Source organism: Ceratotherium simum, chromosome 17, assembly GCF_057802395.1.
Source record: "Ceratotherium simum simum isolate JZ-2026a chromosome 17, ASM5780239v1, whole genome shotgun sequence".
In the NCBI taxonomy this organism is placed as follows: Eukaryota; Metazoa; Chordata; class Mammalia; order Perissodactyla; family Rhinocerotidae; genus Ceratotherium; species Ceratotherium simum.
The window spans coordinates 59,220,255-59,245,041 of NC_141916.1; the positions used below are offsets into that span (position 1 = coordinate 59,220,255).

Here is a 24,787-nt window from a genome sequence, read left to right on the forward strand (position 1 = left end):
ATCAGAGCTGAAGAATACAATAACTGAAATGAAAAATACACTAGATGGAATCAACCAGCAGATTTGATGATGCAAAAGAATGGATCAGTGATCTGGAAGACAGGGTAGTAGGAATCACCCAATTACACCAGCAAAAAGAAAAAAGAATCAAAAAAAAGGAGGATAGCTTTTGGGACCTCTGGGACAGCATCAAGCATACTAACATTTGCATTATAGTGGTCTCAAAAGGAGAAGAGAGAGAGAAAGGGACAGAAAATCTATTTGAGGAAATAATGGCTGAAAATTTCCCCAACCTGGCAAAGGAAACAGACATCCAAGTAGAGGAAGCACAGAGAGTCCCAAATAAGATGAACCCAAAGAGAACCACACCAAGACACATTATAATTAAATGTCAAAAATTAGAGATAAAGAGAGATCTTAAAAGGAGCAAAAGAAAACGACTAGTTACATACAAGGGAAGCCCCATAAGACTGTCAGCTAATTTTTCAACAGAAACTTTACAAGCCACAAGGGAATGGCATGATATATTTAAAATGCTGAAAGGAAAAAATTTACATCTAAGAATACTCTACCCAGCAAGGTTATCATTCAGAATTGAAGAAGAGAGAGTTTCCCAGACTAACAGAAACTAAAGGAGTTCATCGCCACTAAACCAGCCTTACAAGAAATGTTAAAAGGACTTCTTTAACTGAAAAAGAAAAGGCCATAACTAGAAATAAGAAAATTATGAAAGAAAAACTCTCTGTTAATGGCAAACATATAGTCAAGACAGTGAACCAATCATCTATATAGCTAGTTTGAAGATTAAAGACAAATGTAGTGAAATCGTTTATATCTACAATAATGAGTTAAGAAATACACAGAACAAAAAGATGTAAAATATGACGTCAAAAACATAAATCATAGAGTGGGGGAGCGGTAAAAATGTAGTGCTTTTAGAACCCACTTGAACTTAAGCAACCATCAACTTAAAACAGACTACTATATACATAGGTTGTTATATCTGAACCTCATGGTAACCACAAACTAAAAATCGATAATAGTTATGTGGAATCTAAAAAACAAAACAAATGAACAAACAAAACAGAAACAAACTCATAGATACAAAGAACAAACTGATGGTCACCAGAGAGGAGAGGGGTGAGGGATGGGCGAAATAGATGAAGGTGATTAAGAAGGACAAACTTCCAGTTACAAAATAAGTCACAGGGATGTAATGTACAGCATAGGGAAGTCAATAATATTATAATAACTTTGTATGGTGACAGATGGTTACTAGACTTGCCATGGTGATCGTTTATATAAATGTTGAATCACTATGTTGTACACATGAAACTAATATAATATTGTATGTCAACTATAATAATAATAATAAAGACAGAAAGGAGGAGGGCAAAGAGCTAATTGCCTTCAGCTCAAAACAATCCTTATGCCAAAGTGGCGTGTTTTGGGATGGCCTACTCTGATCCCATTTAGTAACAACATACGTATGTTGGACTAATTTGTAACTACTTTCCATATCTTTTCATAGCTCAGTAGCTCATTTCTTTTTAGCACCGAATAATATTCCATTGTCTGGACGTACCGCAGTTTTTCCATTAGTCTACTGAAGATCTTGGTTGCTTCCAAGTTTTTGCAATTATGAACAAAGCTGCTGTAAACATCCAGGTGCAGGTTTTTGTGTGGATATAAGTTTTCAACTCTAGGTAAATACCAACAAGTATGATTGCTGGATTATGTGGTAAGAGTAAGTTTACCTTTGTAAACACAACTGCCAAACTGTCTTCCAAAGTAGCTGTACTGTTTTGCATTCCCGCCAGCAATGAATGAAAGTCCCTGTTATTCTCTCCAGCATTTGAGGTGAACAGTTTCTTGGATTTTGGCCATTCTAATAGGTGTGTACTGGTATCTCGTTGTTTTAATTTGCATTTTCCTGATGACATATGATGTGGAGCATCTTTTTATATGCTTATTTGCTGTCTGCATATCTTCTTTGGTGAGGTGTCAGCATCTTTGGCCTATTTTTTAATGGGTTGTTTGTTTTCTTACTGTTGAGTTTTTAAGAGTTCTTTATATGTTTTGGATAACAGTCCTTTATCAGATGTGTCTTTTGCAAATATTTTTCCCTGTCTGTGGCTTGTCGTCTAATTCTCTTGAGATTGTTTTTTGCAGAGAAGTTTTTAATTTTGATGAAGTGGAGCTAATTATTTCTTTTATGAGTCATGCCTTTGGTGTCTAAAAAGTCATCGCTATACCCAAGGTCATCTAGGTTTTCTCCTATATTATCTTCCAGGAGTTTTATAGTTTTGCATTTTACATTTGGGTCTGTGATCCACTTTGAGTTGATTTTTGTAAAGGGTGTAAGGTTTGTGTCTAGATTGATCTTTTTCACATGTGGATGTCCAGTTGTTCCAGCATCATTTGTTGAAAAGACCGCCTTGCTCCATTGTATTGCCTATGCTCTTTTGTCAAAGATCAGTTGACCATATTTGTCTGGGTCTGTTTCTGGGTTCTTTATTTTCCATTGACCTATTTGTCTATTCTTTTGTCAATACCACACTCTCTTGATTACTATAGCCTTATGTTAAGTCTTGAAGTAAGGTAATGTCAGTCCTCCAACTTTATTTTCTCCTTCAAAAGTTTTGCCTATTCTGAGTTTTGACTCTCTATATAAGCTTTAGAATTAATTTGTAAATATTCACAAAATAGCTTGCTGGAATTTTGATTGGGATTGCATTGAATCTAGAGATCAAGTTGGGAAGAACTGACATCTTGACAATATTGAATCTTCCTATCCATGAACATGGAAAATCTCTCCATTTATTTAGTTGTTCTTTGATTTCATTCATCAGTTTTGTAATTTTCCTCATATAGATCTTGTACATAATTCTTTTAGATTTATACCTAAGTATTTAATTATACTAATGCTAAGATAAATGGCATTGTGTTTTTTATTTCAAATTCCACTTGTTCATTGTTGGTATATTGGAAACCAATTGACTTTTGTATATTAATCTTATACCCTGCAACCTTGCTATAATTGCCTGTTAGTTCCAGGAGTTGTTTTGTTCATTCATTTGGATTTTCTACTGGACAATAATGTTGTCTCTGAACAAAGACAGTTTTATTTCTTCCTTCCCAATATGTATATCTTTATTTCCTTTTCTTGTCTTATTGCATTAGCTATAACTTTCAATATAATGTTGAAAAGGAGTGGTGAGAGGGAACATCCTTGCCTGTACCTGATCTTAGTGGGAAAGCATCAAGTTTCTCACCATTAAGTATGATGTTAGATGTTTTTTTTTTTTTTTTTTTGGCTTATAAAAAACAAACATTTGTTTCTCACACATCAAAAGGCTGGGAAGTCCAGGATCATGGTGCCAGCAGATTCAGCATTTGTTGAGGGCTTTCTGGTTCATAAATAATGCCTTCTCACTTGTTCTCACATGGTGGAAGGTGCTAGGAAGCTCTCTGGGTCTCTTTTTTTTAACATTTGTGTGTGTGTGTGTGTATGTGTGTGTGTGAGGAAGATCAGCCCTGAGCTGGCATCCATGCTAATCCTCCTCTTTTTGCTGAGGAAGACCGGCTCTGAGCTAACATCTATTTCCAATCCTCTTCCTTTTTGTTTCCCGCAAAGCCCCGGTAGATAGTTGTATGTCATAGTTGCACATCCTTCTAGTTGCTGTATGTGGGATGCCGCCACAGCATGGCCGGAGAAGCAGTGCATCAGTGCGCGCCTGGGATCTGAACCCGGGCCGCCAGTAGCAGAGCACGTGCACTTAACCGCTAAGCCACAGGGCCAGCCCTTTCGGTCTCTTTTATAAGGTCACTAATCCCATTCATGAGGGCTCCACCTGCATGACCTAATTACCTCCCAAAGACCCCAACTCCTAATACCATCACATTAGGCGTTAGAATTTTGAAAGCTGTATTTTTTTTTGTATATATTCTTTATCAAGTTGAGGAAGTTCCCCTTTATTCCTAGTTTACTGAGAGTTTTTATCATGAACAAATACTGGATTTTCTTAAATGCTTTTTCTGCATGTATTAATATGATCATGTGATTTTTATTCTTTTACCTGTTAACATGATTGATTACATTAATTGATTTTCAAATGTTGAACCAGCCTTGCATACCTGGAATAAATCCCACTTGTTCTTAGTGTATAATTCTTTTTATACATTTTTGGATTCAGTTTGCTAATATTTTGTTGAGGATTTTGGCATCTATGTTCATGAGAGAAACTGGTCTGTAGTTTTCTTTTCTTGTGGTGTCTTTGCCTGGCTTTGGTATTAGGATAATGGTAGCCTCATGTAATGAGTTAGAAAGTAATTCTCTCTGCTTCTGTCCTCTAAAAGAGATTGTAGAGAATTGGTATAATTTCTTCCTTAAATGTTTGATAAAATTCACCAATTAACCCATTTACTGGAACTACTTTTCCTAGTTGTTTACCTTAATCTTTCTGATAATGCATATTATGGTTAGTAGACTACAAATGCATTTTCCTCAAAAATTATAAATCCTAGATACATTTCTTTATGTAAATATGGCGTACCTTTCTTGCTTCAAATATCAATAACATACCATATAGGAAGCCTCCAAGGCTAAGGTCTTTCTAAACCTGGCACTCACATCCTGTTATTCTATTTAGTAAGTCATCTCATACATTTAGGGAAGAGTCCTATTCTTGGGGAAAAAAAGTGTTTTCTATAAAATAAATTTCCACATTGAAATTCATTTTGATATTAATTTTCCATATCAAAATGGAAGCTGTGTTTTTAATCAGATTTGATTCAAGGGAAAAACCCTTTTAAAAAACAGAAGTAATGAGGGAAATGGGGAGTTGTTTAATAGGTATAGAGTTTCAGCTTTGCAAGATGAAAAGTTCTGGAGATTGGTTGCACAACAGTGTGAATATACTTAACACTACTGAACTGTACACTTAAAAATGGTTAAATGGTAACTTTTAGTTATGTGTATTTTACCATAATTTTTTAAAAAGTTTTTAATAAAAAAAATAATAAAACCTACAGCAAAAGTTATTGTGAGGATTAAATGTAGTAATGTATTCAGGGTACTTAGCCCTTTTCCTGGCACGTAGAAAGTGCTCAATAAATGACAGTGACAATGACGTTGATAGTGGTTGTGATACAACCCTAGGATATTTATGAGATCCATTGATGCTACTGTTTACTTTGTAGACTTCTTCTCTCTCCTAATATAGTAACTTTCCTCTAATTGCACAAGTAACCCACAATCCTAGTAATTAATTTTTCCTGCAGCAAAAGAAATTAATTTTTTCTGAATCTTGAATTGAGTTATTAGTGAGTTCACCAATACTGCCTGAGCAACCATGTAGCTACCTCCCCAAGGTATCAAGGCATGGGAGGTCAGCCACAGATGTTAAGTCATACTTAATTAACTTTAAGAAGCACCCCATGGTTGCAGGTGACTTTTTCTTCTGGAGTTTTCTGACCTAAGGATGATTTTCAGGCAATAGAAAGAAGCAGAAGCCACTACCTCTGCAGTGTGGTTCTAAGTAATCCTTGACAGGCTTGATGATTACAGGAGCTCAACTGAGGCAGAGACCTCTTAGACCACATGAGTAAGTTGTAAGTAATTTGGAGGAGAGAGCTTCCTCTTAATGTATTTTTAAGACATCATTTATAGTGTTCCACGGGTACATCCTACATTTCTGTAGTTTCTACTGAATGATTTAAGCTGACATTACCTGTGACTCACTTGATTTATTTTTTGAACTGAAAATTACAGTCTTTTAAATGTCTCTGAGACATATGCTCTCAGATCTATGGGTTCTAGTCTTAATAATTATGAGCATTCGACTAATGAGCATTTGACTGTCTTCCTCCTGTTTGTGGTATTATTTGTGATTTAGACATTTTTCCTGGACAATAAAAATATCCTTGCACTTTGTGCAAAATAAAGTTCTTCACATTTAATTGTTTTTCACAGTCATCTGATAATGTGGGGACACTACTAAGCTCAGTAAATATTTATTGAATGAAAACAGTGGTGAGTTTTTACCCTAAAGAAAAGTTGCATGTATTTTACTTAAAGTTTTATGCACTAGGAGTAGATATTTTTAATCTTTTAATTTCCTCCGTACCCTACCAGGTTATCCTCTAACCTGACACAATTCATGTGTATCAGTTTCCCAGACTGATCTTAGCTCCAGTCAATATCTCATGTACCTTCTAGAATATATCAAGTTCACTACCCACACCCCTCAGTTAATATATGAGAGGACTCCTTTTTAAAAATACCAGTTTTGTAAGACAGGTCTAACACTTGCCTATTATATTACATTTTTATTTTATAGAGTTATGTTTTGGTGGGTATGATTTGATTCACATTTTATCTGAACTATTAAACAGCAGTCTTGTTGCAATAGGATTTTACAGTATTCCTTTCGTTAACTTGTCCTCAGCTCGTCACTAATTTGTTATTTTCTATACAGTCTCTCTGTCTTTAGGATTACTATCTGTTTTGGGTTACAGGAATATTTTCTTGGACACAAAAATGCATTGTCAACCAAAACAAAAGAGCTATTCTCCCTTGATGTGTCTTCCTTCTTCTTCCTGATCTTAGCATGGCAAAACTAAAGTTTCCAGCTGGACCTGGCAGTCAGCATTTCTGGGATAAATTAGATGAGCACACTTGAATGAGGTGTAGCTGGACTGTAGCACTGTCTTCCTGTTATCAGAGAAGATCAAAGCAGAGCACAAATAGAGGCTTAGTCTTTAAAATATTCAAAACAGTTGGCTGGTTCTTTTGGTGAATATTCAGGTTTTAAGGCAAACCACTTGTTAGCAAGGCTTCATTTCTTTTCACTGAAAGATAGACAACACTGAACATATACCACTCTTCCTCAGTTTCAAGACTAGAATCACAAACTTTTTGCATGAGGACGGATTTGGCAAACATAGAAAGCTCTTAGACTAGCTAGGTTCCTTTTCATGTGAATATGAAATAAGTTATTCAGATTTTGCTTTTGGCATTCTAGGTGTTAAATGAAAACCTCTTAAATGTTTAAATTCTCATAGTCATTTTGTTGGTGGGTCAATATTTAAAATCTAGTATTCATATTGTTATATCTTCCAGAAATTGAACTAGGATGTTTTTTCCTGACTTTATGTTTTAAAAAACTGAAAAGCACATTCTCCACACTCCTTTATCATTGGCATCTGAGTCCTAAGTTCACATAGAATAATTCCGTAAGTGTGGTTTGAAGTGTTTATTGTTTGGTTTAAAACTGACTTAAAAATGAAAAAAATAAGTCAAAAATATTTATTGGGAGCCTACCATGTACCTACAGTGCACTGGGTATATGGATTAAAATACATGTTTCAAGACCATAAAACAAACTAAACAACAGATTTTCTCCACAGAAAAAACTATATAAGGTGCAACAGGAAAACCCAGGTCTCCACAAGAGACTCAAGGGTTCACAGAGGAGGTGACACTTGAGCTGCGTCTTGAAGGAGTAATAGGCGTTTGCCAAGCAGATATAATTTTAGACATTTGCTAAGATATAGAAGCATAAACAGCATAACAAATTTGGCATACTCTTAGTAGTTTGCTATAGATAGTGCTTAGGATGTATATTATCTGTTTCTACATAACACATTACCCCAAAATTTGGCAGCATAAATAAACAATATACCCTTGTTATCTCAATGGTTTCTGTGGGTCAGGAATTCAGGAGCAGTTTCTCTGGGTAGTTCTTACTTAGAGTGTCTCATGGTGTTTCAGTCGATGTCAGTTGGCACTGCAGTTATCCAAAAGCTAACTGGGAATGGAGCATCCAGTTCCAAGATGGCTTACCCACAGTTCATGCTGGCTGTTGGCAAGAACCTTTAGTTCCTCACCATATGGACCTCTCCATAAGGCTGCTGGAGTGGCCTCATGACATGGTGGCTGACTTCACCCAAAATGAATGATTCAGGAAAAGAGAACAAAGAGGAAGTTACAATGCCTTTTATGATCTAGAACAGAAGTTAGACACTGTCACTTCTACCGCATTCTGTTCCTTAGAAGCGAGTCACCAAGACCATCCCACATTTAATGGGGAAGAGTGTCTTAAGCTCTACTTTTTGAAAAGAGGAATGTCCAAGAATTTGTGGACTTATTTTAAAACCACCATGGGATGTTGGGGCTAGAGGGGAGTGACAAGTCATGAGGCTGGTGCAGTCAGCAGCAGGTGGATCATAAGGACCTTAGTATTCCATTGCAGTCTGGAGAGGATGGACAGAAAGGGGAAAATACTGGAAACAAGAAAGCCAGTTAAGAGCTTCTTCCTTTGTCCTGGAAAGTGATGCTGTGGGCCTGAATGGGTGCGACGATGGAAGAGTTAGAGAAGTAGGAATATCTTCGTTATCAAGAAGCTTTGGTTCTTCTTAGACATGTCCCAAATTGTTTCCAGTCTTCTTTGGATTAGGAAATAAATAACACAATCTGAAACCCCAGTTATAGTTCAGAAAGTTAACTTGCCCACAGGAACTATTCAGATAAAAAGTAATAAAATGACGCCTGCCTGTTCTATAATTGGTCAAGGTGAGAAGCATCAAGCTGTGATGCACAGACCTGAGTAACTTAGCTTCTAAGCATATTGACAGATCAGGTTACCTCTCCTGGTCGTAAATTTTTCATTTAGAAAGTGAGGCAAGGAGAAAGAGGGTAGGTGACCTAGGTGATCTCTAAAATTCTTTCCATCTTTTATGTTCTGTACTCAAAGTGAGTACAGGATGCTGATTTGATCCAATTAGTATTTTATACTTGTTTAACCTTGAGAATGTTAAAGTCAACAGAAACACGTTACCTATTCACAGACATTTAAATCAGGTTATGCCAATGTCAAGGAATTTTCACTGAACATTTCAGCTGGAGCTGAAACTAAGTTAATTCGATTTAATTTCCCTATCAATTTTCCATACATGTAGTTGAAAATGTCCAACTTTTTCAATATTCATATTTTACTGAATCATTTTAGTATCAGTTCTTTTCCATATTTAAATTTTATAATGATTTTATTTATCAGTCAGAGTTTTTGTCCATATCAAATTTTACTAGTTATAACTTTCTGCAACTGTGTATTTTCTTTTTATGCCTGCTGCCAAATCCAATTTTCTGTTTAGCCAATGTTTTATTTTGTGTTGATATTACTATTGATACAGGTAATATTCATTATGAATTGAATTTTTTTGTTTTTTTTGTTTTTGGTGAGAAAGATTGGCCTAAGCTAACATCTATTGCTAGTCTTTCTCTTTTTGCTGGAGGAAGATTGTCCCTGAGCTAACATCTGTGCTAGTCTTCCTCTACTTTGTATATGGGACGCCACCACAGCATGGCTTGATGAGCATTGCATAGGTCTGCACCCAGGATTCGAACCTGTGAACCATGGGCCACCAAAGCAGAGGGCACAAACTTAACCACCACGCCACTGGGCCAGCCCCTGAATTGAATTTTTTAAAAACAGTAATTATTATTTATTTCTTAACTAATCTGTGAGAAAATTATAAGAATTTCCTCTCTAATGTAATAGTTACCCTCTTGTCTGGAATTGATCTATTGCAGGGATTGGCAAACTTTTTTGTAAAGGACCAGGTAGTAAATACTTCATACTTTGTGAACTATACACTGTCAAAACTATTCAGCTCTGCTGCTGTAGTGTGAAAGCAACCATAGACAATATGTAAGGGAATGAGCATGACTATGATCTAATAGAACTTTATTTATGGACATTGAAATTTGATTTTCATATGATTTCCACATGTCACCAAATATTCTTCTTTTGATTTTTTTTCAACCATTTGGAAGTGTAAAACCCAGTTTTAGCTGATGGATTGTACAAAAACAGGCAGTGGTAATGGATTTGGTCCATGGATTGTAATTTACCAACCTCTGGTCTATTGTATTGCTCATCCAATTCTTTGTGCTTCTCATCACTTCATGTGCCATTATCTGGCCATCCACAGCTGTTGGTAAAGCTAAATGCAGATGATAGGGTTGAGATGTCCTTAAGGTCAGAATATCAGTTAGAGTTACCAAGAATAACTTGGGGGCCGGCCTGGTGGCATAGCACTTAAGTGCACGCACTCTGCTTCGGCAGCCCGGGGTTCTCAGGTTCAGATCCTGGGCGTGGACTGACACACCACTTGTCAAGCCATGCCGTGGTGGCGTCCATATAAAGTGGGGGAAGATGGGCACAAATGTTAGCCCAGGACCAATCTTCCTCAGCAAAAAGAGGAGGATTGGCAACAGATTGTTAGCTCAGGGCTAATCTTCCTCACAAAAAAGAATAACTTGTGTTTTACATGTACTCAAATTTTCACAAGAACGAGCACTATCATTCCCATTTTACAGATGGTGAAACAATTTCTTGGAAATAATAATAGGTAATAATTACTGAAGAAGCTTACTATGTGGTATGGATTATTACAATCCCATGAATTATACTATCTCCAAAGTAACTTGTCCTAGGTCTCATGGCTAGAATGTTGCAGACGCTGGAGTTAAGCCAAACAGTCTGTCTCCAGAACCCATGCTCTTAACTAGTGTGCTTTATTACTCTGTAGTTCTGCAGTGCTTCACAGAGTCATCAGTACAGTACAAAGATTTTATAGCACGTAACATAAGTGATACACATCTGTCTCTGATGAGGGAAGCCTCTGGGTAAAAAAGCCCTTTTTTGCCACAGTCTCTGGAACTAGATGCCCAGTAGTCAACATGATTACCAGCCAAGGGCCTGCATGCTTATGGCTACAGTATTTGAATGGGTGATGTTTATGGCCATGGCCACAGCTAGCCACATTGCCTTCCCTGGCACTAACGAATGGAGACCACTGTGTCTGCTTGACATATAGTGCTGTAAGGTGTGAGATGCCACAACAGCTTTTGCCAGGGAAATGTTCAAGTAGGTAAAATTCTTAGTTAAGATCATGAGATGCAGAGGACCACCTAAGTTAATTTAATTCCATAGCTAACAAAAAATTTATTAGGGAGGTAATTCATGAGAACGGTCAAGGCAAGCAGCCAGGCAAACAACTGTGCTTTCCTAGAAAGTACAAGTTGTAATTGCTCCAAGAGATACTAGGATGCAGGAGTTCCAGTTCAGAGGATCTTGGCCCCTGCCAATCAGACCACATTCGGTGTGTGCGTGTGTGTGTGTGTGTGTGTGTGTGTGTGTGTCTGTACGTGTGTACGTACATGCATGTGTGTTTTAAGTAATGCATGAACCTGATGCTTGGTTCTCATACACGGAAGTATATGATCATTGAGACTGGCATGTTAATGAAATCAGGGGAAACTGAAAACCTTTGTAGAAGAATGTACAGCACTGAACTCATGACATTGTCTGAGACACACATGTCAGCCTTAGGATGGCTTTGCAGTATTCTTTGAAATGGTACATCTGGGAAATAATATGTGGATGGTTTACTAGATAAACGAATAACAAAAGTGATTCAGACCAAATGGCATGAGATCTTATTGCTTAGGTGAATAAGATAGCAGAGACTTTGCTCCCTGCAGATGATCTAAGAAAGGCTTTCTATTTCTTGTCAGCAGTGGCATCTCATATATAAGAAGATTATAGCTGCTGAAACTCACAAGGCAACTGAGTATGAAGAATCTCCCCAAATTGTGTGGAGCATATATTCGTGCAGACTGCTTAAAGCAAGGAGAGAGCTATTCCTCCTGTTAGTTGCTGTTCAAGTCTATGACACCAAAAGGATACTCCCTGGAAAGAGACCAAGGAAAAGCACTAATAACATGAGCAGATTAACATAGTGAAGAAAAGATGTATTTCTGCATTCTCTTGTCCCTTTTCTTCTTTGCTTGATCTCTAGAGTTGGAGTTTCTATTTCACTCTTATTCTGTTTCCTGTTTTCTAAGCACCCGTAATATATTGGGTACTCTGATTATATCAGAAACACGGTTTCCTTTGTATTTCCTCACTAAAATTGCTACAAAATTTGGATATGAGTCCATGTGTATGATAGCTTTTTTATGACTACTAATAGTGGGGCTAGAGCCTGGCAGATAAAACAAATACGAAGATTCTGTACAAACTTAACTGATTTTTTCCCCACCGACAAGTCACTTTACAACTATACTAGGAGCCTACTTACTCTTTGTTAGGTCATGTAGCTTCACGTGCTTCAGTCTAGATATACCCCATTTCTGGTTCCTTGGAACTTTCTCCCTCAGCCTGCCTGCATCCCATTTTTTCACTTGCTAGTACTCGGCTGTTTTTCTCTCAGGGTCTGTCAGCTCTGTCAGAACACTAGGATTTGGCTTTCTGACCATTCTGTTTCTCGCATTCTAGTGGGCCTGCTCCACTCTGCCACTACGCTTCAGAATTGATCCTCAGTCAGCAGTTAATGAGCCCTGTGTTAGATCAGAGGGAATCAGGGCACATGGGCCCTTCTTCCAAAGATTGGAATATATATACACAAAAAGGCTTGGCATGCCCCAGGTTATTTAATCCTGAATTCCTGTGGCTGTTAACTTATAACATCAGTCACAACTTGTAGGATTTCTGTGCTGAGCCTCTTTTGTCCTGGTCAGTTTTACAGGCATACCTGATTTTATTGCACTCTGCAGATATTGCATTTTTTACAAATTGAAGGTTTGTGGCAACCCTGCGTCAAGCAAGTCTGTCAGCTCCATTTTTCCAACAGCATTTGCTTACTTCATGTCTGTGTCACATTTTGGTAATTCTCGCAATATTTCAAGCTTTTTCATTATTATTATATTTTTTATGGTGATCTGTGATCAGTGATCTTTGTTGTCACTATTATAATTGTTTTGGGGCTCCACAAACCACGTCCATATAAGACAGTGAACTTAATTGATAAATGTTCTGTGTATTCTGACTTCACCAACCAACCATTCCCCGCTCTCTCTCCCTCTCCTCAAGCCTCCCTATTCCCTGAGAAACAACAATATTGAAATTAGGCCAATTAATAACCCTATAGTGGCCTGTAAGTGTTCAATTGAAAGGAAGAGTTGCACATCTCTTACTTTAAATCAAAAGCTAGAACTGATTAAGCTTAGTGAGGAGGGCACGCTGAAAGCCGAGATGGGCTGAAAGCTAGGCCTTTTTGGCCGAAGAGTTAGCCAAGTTGTGAATGTAAAGGAAAAGTTCTTGAAGGAAGTTAAAAGTGCTACTCCAGTGAACACGTGAATAAGAAAGCGAAACAGCCTTATTGCTGATATGGAGAGAGTTTAGTGGTCTGGATAGAAGATCAGACCAGCCACAACATTCCCTTAAACCAAAGCCTAATCCAGAGCAAGGCCCTAGCTCTCTTCAGTTTTGTGAAGGCTGAGAGAGGTAAGGAAGCTGCGAAGAAAAGTTTGAAGCTAGCAGAGGTTGGTTTGTGAAGTTTAAGCAAAGAAGCCGTCTCCATAATATAAAAGTGCAGGGTGAAGCAGCAAGTGCTGATGTAGAAGCTGCAGCAAGTTATCCAGAAGATCTAGCCAAGATAATTAATAACAGATTTTCAGTGTAGACAAAACAACCTTATATTGGAAGAAGATGAAATCTAGGACTTTCATAGCTAGAAAAGAGAAGTCAATGCCTGCCTGCAAAGCTTCAAAGAACAGGCAGACTCTCTTGTTAGGGACCAATGCAGCTGGTGACTTTAAAGTGAAGCCAGTGCTCATTTACCATTCTGAAAATCCTAGGGCCCTCAAAATTATGCTAAATCTAAATTATTATGCTATCTAAATCTGTCTGTGCTCTATAAATGAAACAACAAAGCCTGGATGACAGCACATCTGTTTACAGTGTGGTTTACTGAATGTTTTAATCCCACTGTTGAGACCTACTGCTCAGAAAAAAAGATTCCTTTCAAAATATTACTGCTCATTGACAACACGCCTGGTCACCCAAGAGCTCTGATGGACATGTACAACGAGATTAATGTTGTTTTCATGCCTGCTAACACAACATCCATTCTGCAGCCCATTGACCAAAGAGTAATTTCAACTTTCAAGTCTTATTATTTAAGAAATACAGTTTGTAAGGCTATAGCTGCCGTAGATAGATAGTGATTCCTCTGATGGATGTCGACAAAGTAAATTGAAAACCTTCTGGAAAGGATTCATCATTCTAGATGCCATTAAGAACATTCATGATTCATAGAAAGAAGTCAAAATTATCAACATTAACAGGAGTTTGGAAGAAGCTGATTCCAACCCTCATGGATGACTCTGAGTTCAAGACTTTAGTGGAGGAAGTCACTGCAGATGTGGTGGAAATAGCAAGAGAACTAGAACTAGAAGTGGAGCCTGAAGATTGAATTGGTACAATCTCATGATAAAACTTTTAGCAGATGAAGAGTTGCTTCGTATGGTTGAGCAAAGAAAGTGGTTTCTTGAGATGGAATCTACTCCTGATAAAGATGCTGAGAAGATTGTTGAAATGACGACAAAGGATTTAGAATATTATATAAATTTAGTAGTTGATAAAGCTTAAAGCTGATAAAGGGTTTGAGAGGATTGACTCCAATTTTGAAAGAAGTTCTGCTGTGGATAAAATGCTATCAAACAGCATTACATGCTACAGAGAAATCATTCATGAAGGGAAGACTTAACTGATGTGGCAAACTTCATTGTTGTCTCATTTTAAGAAATCACCACAGCCACCCCAATCTTCAGTGACGACCACCCTGATCAGTTAGCAGCCCTCAATATCGAGGCAAGACCCTCCACTAGCAAAAAGATTATGATTTACTGAAGGCTCAGATGATGGTTAGCATTTTTTAGCATTAAAGTATTTTTTAATTAAGGTATATACATTGTTTTTTTAGACGTAATGCTATTGCACACTTAATTGACTACAATATAGTATAAACATTACTTTTATATGCACTGGGAAACCAAAAAATTCACGTGACTCACTTTACTACAATATTCACTTTATTGCGGTGGTCTGGAACCGAACCCACAATGTCTCCGAGGTATGTCTGTATATCCTCAAATAATAAAACTTTGCTTAAGCATCGACAACTAGCAATATTGAAATGGTGATGTCTGTCCGAGTTTGTGTTATGCTAAGCAATTAAGCCACTTTCAGAGAGGGAAGAGGGGGAGATTAATTCAGTGACTATATGGGAGGTTTTATACTCAAAGAAAATGGGTAGAGAAAATAGTCTTCCTAATTTTTGTTTTTCTCAAATCTTTTTTTTCCACCCAAAACCTGTATTACTCCCAAGGTGAGAGGGGTGATGTCTGGAAATCGTTAATCCATGAGATTTGTTCTTGGTCTATAAAATTTTCTGAAAGAATTTGCTTTTTAAATATGATTTCCTTATTGACTGTGGCAGACAAATCCAGGAAGGACAACTCTGTCAGAGCAGCCAAGATCCCTCTTAGCTTCTCAGATATATGACATTTTTTGGTGTGTATGTGTGTGGAGGGCGGGGGAGTAGAAATAAAGATTCTTTGTGTGGGTAGGTCAGGAGGAGAGAGGAGGTACAAGAGGAAAGGAAGAGAGTAATAGTGGTGGATACAAAACAAAGCTGCTGGGGTGGAGGTGGGGGGTGTATACCCATGCCTTTCCTGGAATTAGCTGTTAGCTCACTGAGAGCCTAGCTTTATTTTAATTTATAGTAATGAGAGGAAGAAGTTAAGGAGACACCCTTTGTGCCTCCTGTCCTGGTACTGGTTTCACTTCTTGGAGTGTTCTTTTATAATATTCAGAAACATTTCCATCCTCTCAGTTATGCAGAGTTCTAAGCTGTACTAAAGCTGAAAATATTCGCTAAGGGCCATTTTGCTCAGATCTTTCCTCCCATCTTGCCCTTGCACCCTCTTGCCTCTGCAGGCATATATACATGTGCGTTCTCATGCACACCAAATCACAAATGTTTCTAGCCTGTCAGAGTTTGTTTCCTGGCTATTTATGACTTTAGCATTGAGATCAAATCCCTATATGTAATTTCTTTCTCTAAGTAGCACAGATACCTGTTTCTGATATTTATACACAGCTACAGACACATTCTCCCCTGCATTCCAGGTGATAGGTAAACTCTCCTTCCCTCCCACCTTTACCCTCTTAAGTCAAGTTCTTCTTAAGCACTATTTGCTGAAGAGCCATGTCTATCAAAGGCTTCAGACACAGAATGAGACTCTCAGTGGCCACAACCTTTGAGCATTCAGCAGTAGACTTCTTTTTTTTTTTTTTTTTTAAAGATTTTATTTATTCATTTTTTTCCCCCCAAAGCCCCAGTAGATAGTTGTATGTCATAGGTTCACATCCTTCTAGTTGCTGTACGTGGGACTCGGCCTCGCGTTGGACGGAGAAGTGGTGCCTTGGGGCGTGCCCGGGATCTGAACCCGGGCCGCCAGCATCAGAGTGCGCACACTTAACCGCTAAGCCATGGAGCCTGCCCCCAGTAGACTTCTAAATATCTCCCTGATCTGTTGTGTTTGATTTGACACTGGAGTTGAAATAATAATGTGACTAATGGCAAATTGTTTCTCTACTCCGCCAGCTCTTCTGTTATACACACACACATATGCACCTTTAATGTGACCTTGAAATAACTGCTAATCACAGAAAAGTCTGCTCCCGAGACTGGCCTCTGTTTGGGAGCCCTTGTACAGAGAAGCTATCACATCTCATTGTTACTAAGATAATCATACTTGGCTCTTTTCTTCTCTATATTCCTATAGACTGTGAGAAGGAGCCAATGGCTGTGTTCCCTATAATCTAGATTCACATCCTTTGTTTCATTATTCCTTATTTATTGAGATACTGTCAAGGTCAGAAGGTTCCTTTTATTTACTCTGGGCAACTCCACTTGGCCTTCCCCTCCACTTCCAATACAATTGGTATATTGTATTAGAGAGAGAAGAAAATGAAATGTTGTAATAAGGTTGTTACTGTGTTTTGTCCAGCAGGAAACAAGCATGTTGCTGTTTTTCAGATCCATCTGTCGAGCAGACATGTAATAATGCCAAGAAGTGGTGTTGTGCTTGACTATAGCTAACAGTTATAGCCTGGGTACTTTAGGCACCAGACCCCAAAGGATCAGAATGGAGTGTGAGTTATCAGTTTCAGCACTTGAGTATGTGCACAGGCATGTAAGGAGTTGAAGGTCACCATTGTTGCCTATGGCCAACTGCCTACCTAGTTTTTCCTTTTAAATTCAGCATCAGCCTTCATTTGGCTCGTCTGCTCAAAAAGATGAACCTGTGTTCTCCCTCTTTTGTCTTATTTTTTCCCATGCCTAGACTTTTCCCCCCATAATTTCTCATTCATAAGTGTATAGCCCTGGGACTTGACCGTACAGTGGGAAAGTCATTCAGCTATTTTATTCTATATATGTGCATCTGTATACACACACGCACTAATATTTAACCCCTACTTGTTCACTAAAATACAATAAGTGGTTTATTTTGGAGAGGCAAGCCTCAAGCCAAGAACTGAATTGAAGATGCTCTCCCATCTTTATTAGCTCTGAAGAGCAAGGAAGAAGAATATTGGAACACTCACATGCTTCTAGCATTTCTAAATCTAGCAGAGTGGTGGCTTTCTAGATTCTAGTTATCTCACTGTCTTTCATCTGACCATCCCTTCAGGGTGCATACTCTGTGTCCCTTTGATTGGTTAGCTTGTAATAGCTTCTGTGCCTCAAAATAGCATTCTCTCCACTCAATGCCCATTCATCCGCACTGTCTTCATCTGTACCTACTTGTCTGCCTTCTTGCTGGAGAATGACCTTATTTTCATGTATCTTACAAGTTTCCAAGTATTAAAGCAGCAAGTACTTGAAATACCTATAACCTTAACATCCTCCGTAAACACATGAATAGCAGGAGACTTCCTTCCCTCACTAGTGGGCAGGCACCCACCACTCTGCTCTCTATTTGAGTAGCATGTATTATGCTGACTGCATAAGATAGGATAGGTTTTAACTAAATGAATAGCAAATAGGCAGAATGCAGTTAGCAAGTCTATAATTCAGATTTCAAGATTCATTTTATTCTAAACCCTGTTTCCTGTCTCCTTACAACTTTGAGTACAGAATTTTTTCTCTCCATATCTGAATCAAGAAATAGGGGATGTTTTGTTTTGTTTTGCTGTAGTAACGTATGCTTGAAGAAAAAGTGACAACAGATTTCTGAGCTGTAAGAGGAAATGATCACATTTTATTTTAAAAAATAATTCCCACTTTTTTTTCATATTTCAAAACCTATAGCCTTTTGCAATTTTCATACACACTTATACTTTAACAAATCATAAATCCCTTTGTATCTGAAACCTTTGGAGAGAGTTTTTACTTTTAGAACCAGATGTTTCTATTTGTAGTAAGATTTCTGATTAACATTTATCCACATCGGTGACCTAGTGGTCCCTGGACCTGAACTCCTAATGGTAACTCAGTATTTACTATTCCTCTCATTTAACCAGTGTTAAGGAAAAAATTATTTGTTCACTTACTAAAGAACAGTAAGGCACACTTTATTCAGGACCATCATAATAAGTATAGGGACCACTGCAATGGGGTTTTGCAGGTGGGGAGAGAGATTGTGCTCAACTCAGAATACAACAAGGAAAAGTGGAAATTTATAGCCGAGGAGCAGGATGGGGGACAGTGGATGGACACTTACTAAGAAGAAACATCAGGGACACAGGGGGATTCTGGCTAAACCAACCTAACAGAATTCTTCCTTAAGGCAGGCTGGAATGATCAGATGTCATCTGGGGGGTAGTGGAGGATGAGGAACCTGATCAGAAATTGAGGGTGATCAAATGTCGAGGATGGGAGATTCTTGATAAACCAACTTGAGCAGATTCTTGCTGGAATTGGACAATGTAGAGATGAACACAAAAGCCCAAAAGTCAGGGCCTAGTTGAGAAGAGAGTTCAGAGGAGCCTGACCAAAGTTTGGTCAAAGAGAGAATCTTTGTCACCAGTATATAGATAAGGAGAATGAAAAAATTAGTTGAGCCTAAGTGATTCCCTGGACCAAATATTTCATTAACTAAACAAGTAATAATAGTAGGTCATCTATAAGGGATGCTGAGGAAGGGACCCTGCTTAGTATAGAACTAATGTCCTAAGTACTTAGTAGACATTTATGGTATAAGTAATATCATTTTGCAATTTTTGCTTTTGTCATGATTTTTTTTCTTTTTTTGAGGAAGATTGGCCCTGAGCTAACATTTGTTGCCAATCTTCCTTTTTCTTTTTCCTCCCCAAATCCCCAGTACATAGTTGCATATCCTAGTTGTAGGTCCTTCTAGTTCTTCTATGTGGGATGCTGCCTCAGCATGGCTTGATGAGCAGTGAGTAGGTCTGTGCCCAGGATCCAAACCGGTGAACCCTGGGCCACCGAAGCAGAACGTGCAAACTTAACTGCTACGCCACTGGGCTGGCCCCCTGTCATGACTTTTTATTTTTGTTTTGGAAGATAAATGTGAGACAGTCACATTCTATAAAATTTGTTTGGGGAGTCAAATAAATATACATGAGAAATAGTTATGAAGTGGGTTAGGATTTGGAGTTCTGCAGTTTCTTTCCTTTAACGTTAGATTATCTTAATTTTACGTTAGGTTATCTTAATTTTTCCTGAAGTTTTAGAAGTTTATTGTCTTACCCCTAAAAGAAAGGCACCTATGTTGTAATAGAAACTTTTTTTTTCAGTGACTGTAGCCCTCTAGCTAAGCACATACTCAGTCTAAAGCTACTGAAACTTTCGGGATTCTCCTTGTTAATGATAAGGTTTGTTTTTTGATGGAGATTATATAGGCGTATCTTATAAACTATTCTGAAATTTTGACTTCTTTATAGATTATTATGAAGATGCAGACTTGCTAGGCATGTCTTTGTCCAGTATGTCTCTTGCAGGAGAGGTATAAAATGAGGGCTATTCTCAAATGTATATTTTTTTCCATTCATTAGGTTTAAGAATGAGTAAGGACCGTAACACTAAAAGCATTCAGAGAATCCATTAATTATCCATCTGTTTGTGCTTCATATGGGAAGGCTCAGTAAGAGGTTGGATCTCAGAGACCATTAAGAATAAAAAACTTGTTGAATTTTATAACCTTATAAATGTGAAGACTAAATCAGACTAAGCCTCAAATCGAGGCAAAGAGATTTATTTAACAATTTAAGGGCTTGCTTGAAGTAAACTTCAAAATTAAAGTTAAAACAAGGATAAATCATTAATTTACACATTTTAATTCTTATATACCCTCAACACATTAGTTCTATTATTTCATTTTCTTTTTAATGTAGAGTAGGACCACATCTTATTCTTAATTTTGCCATCTGCTAATACTGGATATGATATGGCACAAAGGCATTCACTACATGCTTGTTAAATGTAATTTTTTAGTTTCAATATGTATGATTTGATAAAATATTATGAGGGCTTACTATATTTTTTCAAAGAACTATTCTTTCACAAAGTAGATACGTTTAAGTGAGAATGTAACACAAAGCTCCAAACCTTTGTGAAGAGACTTGACACTGTCCTTCATCTTCTTGAGCCTGAAGTACATTATTAACCAAGAAGATAAGCTTAGTTATTAAGGAAAAAAAGACTTTGAGGCTGGATTGATGAATTTTATTCCCTTGCCTCTTTTTTTTTTTTTTTTTTTGTGAGGAAGATCAGCCCTGAGCTAACATCCGTGCCCATCTTCCTCCACTTTATGTGGGAGGCTGCCACAGCGTGACCTGACAAGTGGTGGGTTGGTGCACGCCCAGGATCCGAACCCGGGGCCGCCAGCAGCGGAGCACGTGCACTTAACCACTATGCCACAAGGCCGGCCCCCCTTGCCTCTTTTTTCACTTTTGAGAGTTTAGCTCTCTGCTGGGGCCTCTGCACAAGAATGCCATTAAGAGAATAATGTCTCTGGGAAGTTAATATGTTAGTTGTTCTGGGACTTTCTTGATGTACCTGTGTTGGGGACAGCAGTGTAATGGTAGCCCACTGAGAAGTCAAAAGTACCACTAGCATTTATGCAGTTAATATATGGATAGTTGAACCTGCTTTTGAAGACTTCAGCAGATAGAAAGAAGAGCAAAAATATTTTATAGCCAATTAAGGGCAGTGGGCTAGCCACAGAAGAATCATAGTAAATATTAAAATAATTTGCCAGGAACACAGTAAATGATCAATAAATATTAGCTTAAAAAATGTCACATCTTCCAAACAACAAAGCATTAGTACCCCAAGGGCAAATACCTTAAGCCCCAAATAATACTCAGTACCTATTCATCAAGTCTTTATGATGAGCATTCCTCTCAAATGAGCCCATAGAATGTGTTGCAACCAACTAACCTGTACTTAGAGTAAATGTCTGACACAGAAACAGTAAGATAGGAAGAGAAAAGCAGGCCATATAATTGACTGGTTAGGGGCCTTTCGCTCCACACAGTCCATCCTGGTACTGAAAAGTCAAATGGTCTAAGAAAGTGTGTTCAAATCTCATAGATAAATGGGTTGCAGAAATGGAATACTATAGAATTTTCAGTTACAATCTGCATTAAACAGTATAGGAGCAACTTATCTGTCTTCTAGAAGACCGTTAGCCATCTAACCTTGCTTAAATGGGAAGGATAAAATAAACACCCTCAGAAGATCTCTGTCCTCTGTCACCATATGTCGTCAAATGCTGGCCTCCAAAGCCAATTTGAGGATTAATATGTAAGCAAATAAATCCTTGCAAGAAGCAACAAAGCTCTCAGTACATCAACCAAAAATCTCTCATCCCTTTTTATGATTTAAACTCTTTTCTTTAACAACTTGGTAAATGTAGGATTGGGGGAATATTGCTGTTTTAGCATTATATTTGATGGAAGCAGAGGTTATCTTGACAAGTTCATTTTTTAACTTGTTTTTGCCAAAAAAGATATAGTTCTGCATAGCTGTAGAACTAATGTGGCCTGATCACATTTCTGATGGTTTTTGGTAGGACTCCTTGCCAATCTACTGAGGTTGTATTTGGACAAAAGATATGACTTATGGATCTTGTAAGGCATCCTCTTTCTACTTGGCAAGTGTCCCTCTTCCCTCTTGAGATTAGACAGTGGCAGTTTCTACCTTGTGGGAAACGCAATTTCTTTTCTAAGTGGCCTACCCAAGTTAGATAGGGGAGAAAAGGAAGAGATAAGGGCATTTCCCACATGATTGACATGGTTAAATGTGTCCCAGAGATGCCAAAGTGATTTTTTTTTATATATAGATTTGGGAACTATACTAGTGGGGCAGTTTCATATACTTTCACATAATAACCTCCATAGTTTTTTTTTTTGGAGTTTTTTTTTTAAGCAGTTCCCTTTGGCAGGGAAAAAAGGACAGACATCTTGGCTATTGCGTAGAATGAATTTTCATCCTGGAAAAAAATTTCAAATTCCATCATTTTTTGAGTTTTCAATTGGACTTTGAAAAATTACAGATTGCAAAACACTATCATATTTTTTAATCAGTTAGCACTTAAACATGAAATGCATTTAAATCAGTTTGAAATTCATCTTTTATTAAGAACAGAGATCTAAAGTCAATTTTTTCATCCCCAGTCATACAGTAGTGAGCTAGTATCCTTCTAAATTTTATTTTACTGTAAGAAATTTGATCTTTTCATTACTACCATTTATCACATTGTCCCCTTCCTCAGTGGTCATACTTTATTATGCCAGCTTTCCAATCCAAACAGTAATTACTATCAGCTCTTTCAGCCTTGCAGCCCAGATGTGATGGCAACTATACACAGACACACACATACACATGGAATGGTTATTAAATTGCACAAACCCAGTGGAAATCCCAAAAGTGATTTTTTATCAATGCATCTATAAAAGAAGATAGAGAAGGCCAAGCTAAAAAAAATGGAAAATGAAATAGGGCTGCATTGCTTGGAGGCATGAGGGGTGTGGTAGTAGAACCATGACTAGCCAGTTTAGTTATTGAAGTGCAAATAACTAAAAAGAAATATTGTCTTTAGGGGCCGGCCCGGTGGCGTAGTAGTTAAGTTCACGTGTTCTGCTTCAACAGCCCTGGGTTCGCCAGTTCGGATCCTGGGCACAGGCCTACTCACTACTCATCAAGCCATGCTGAGGCGGCGTCCCACGTAGAGGAGCTGCAAGTCTGCAACTATGATACACAACTATGTACTGGTGCTTGGGGGAGAAAAAAGACAAAGAGGAAGACTGGCAGCAGATGTTAGCACAGGACCAATCTCCCTCAAAAAAAAAATAGGTTGACTTACTAAAAAAAAAAAAAAAGAAATTGCCTTTAAATTTGCTTTAAAGGTTGCACTTTGAAGTTCTTTCTAAATTTTCTACAGTGAGTATGCATTTATGGTCAGAAATAAAATACAGAGATTGGTGGTCTCCAAATCCTCTGCTTTATTGAAATAATCTCTTCCTTCTGAGATTGGCAGTGTTGATATGCCTATCATAGGTAGGAAATGCCAGCTCAGAACTGGTACCATGAGCCTACTGATAGAGCCCAAGAGCTTTTCACACCAGCTCCCAAGTGTTTCACCTTTATCCTTAAAGAACTGTGTGTGCATGTGTATGTTTTAAAAATGAAAATAACGCTAAATTGAATCACTTTTTCTCATTTATCTAGCCAGGCTCCAACTTCTATGTTATATTATATAGGCCTAAACTCTGAACTCTGATCTCTTGAGTAAGCTAAAGATTGTTTTAGCCACTAAACTCGGGCCCTTCCCTCTCAATTATTTCCCGGAAATAGTATGAGAAACAAAGGAAATGTGGTGTATTTATAAAGCAAGCATTAAAAACCATGTTTGCCAGGAATACGTAATGTCGTAAGTAGTACTCACATTATGACATTAAATGGGTGAACAGTGTATCAAGCAAAATGTGAAGTATGATACTGTTAAAAGTTGACTTACATGAGCTTATAAAAAGACATGGGGGCCGGCCCTGCGGCTTAGCGGTTAGGTGCGCGCGCTCTGCTGCTGGCGGCCCGGGTTCAGATCCCGGGCGTGCACCGACGCACTGCTTCTCCGGCCATACTGAGGCCGCGTCCCACATACAGCAACTAGAAGGATGTGCAGCTATGACATACAACTATCTACTGGGGCTTTGGGGGAAAAAATAAATAAATAAATAAAATTACAAACTGCCCCTTCCTTTAAAAAAAAAAAAAGACTTGGAAGGAAATCACAAAACTGTTGCAAATGGACCTATAGGCTATTTTTTTATTTCTTTTGTACTTCTTTCTCCATATTTTTCAGAGTAAAATATGTATTGATCTCATAATAAAAAACATAAACTTTATTCACTTAAAAAAAACTCTTAAAAAGAAATAAAGGAAAGTAGTAGGAACAGTTCTCTGAGGAGGCCAGGGAGAAATCAGTGTCATCTTGAAAGTAATACCACACGTTGTTTCTGTTGACTTGAAGATTATTGAGCTCCTTATTCATGACGTGTGTCATAGGTGTCCTGTTGATGAGAAATGCCAGCCTAGTGACATGCAACAGGTGCAGACCTCTGCCTTGTAAGCCCTGGGAACATTTTGAGAATCACCAGCATTTTGGCAGGGTTTGCAGCTCTCACAGCTGCTGTATATCACGCAGATGCTGCTCTAACATTTCAGTGTTCTGAGATGGGAGTGCTGGCCCAGCTCTTCCTAAACACCCCAGGCTTTGACTAACTACCAAGTTACCTGGCCAGAGAATTGTCATGAGAGCTGTCTAACAAAATTCTGGGGCAGAAGTCATCTGTCATTTAATGTGCTTCCAAACAGAGTCAAAGGGATAGTTATTCATCCA

At 38.0% G+C, this 24,787-nt stretch overlaps 1 protein-coding gene across 12 annotated transcripts in view; it reads left to right on the forward strand.

Moving 5' to 3' along the window:
* Nucleotides 1-24,787, forward strand: part of ERC1 (ELKS/RAB6-interacting/CAST family member 1) — a 567,884-nt gene that overhangs the window by 486,974 nt on the left and 56,123 nt on the right. The window contains exon 19 of one of the 12 annotated variants that reach the window (XM_087442952.1): nucleotides 11,585-11,602. The exons of the other annotated variants lie outside the window; for them this stretch is intronic. The gene's annotated coding sequence lies outside the window, so the exon portion shown is untranslated. Of the gene's footprint in view, nucleotides 1-11,584; nucleotides 11,603-24,787 lie in introns of those variants that run through there. 12 annotated transcript variants of the gene reach the window in all.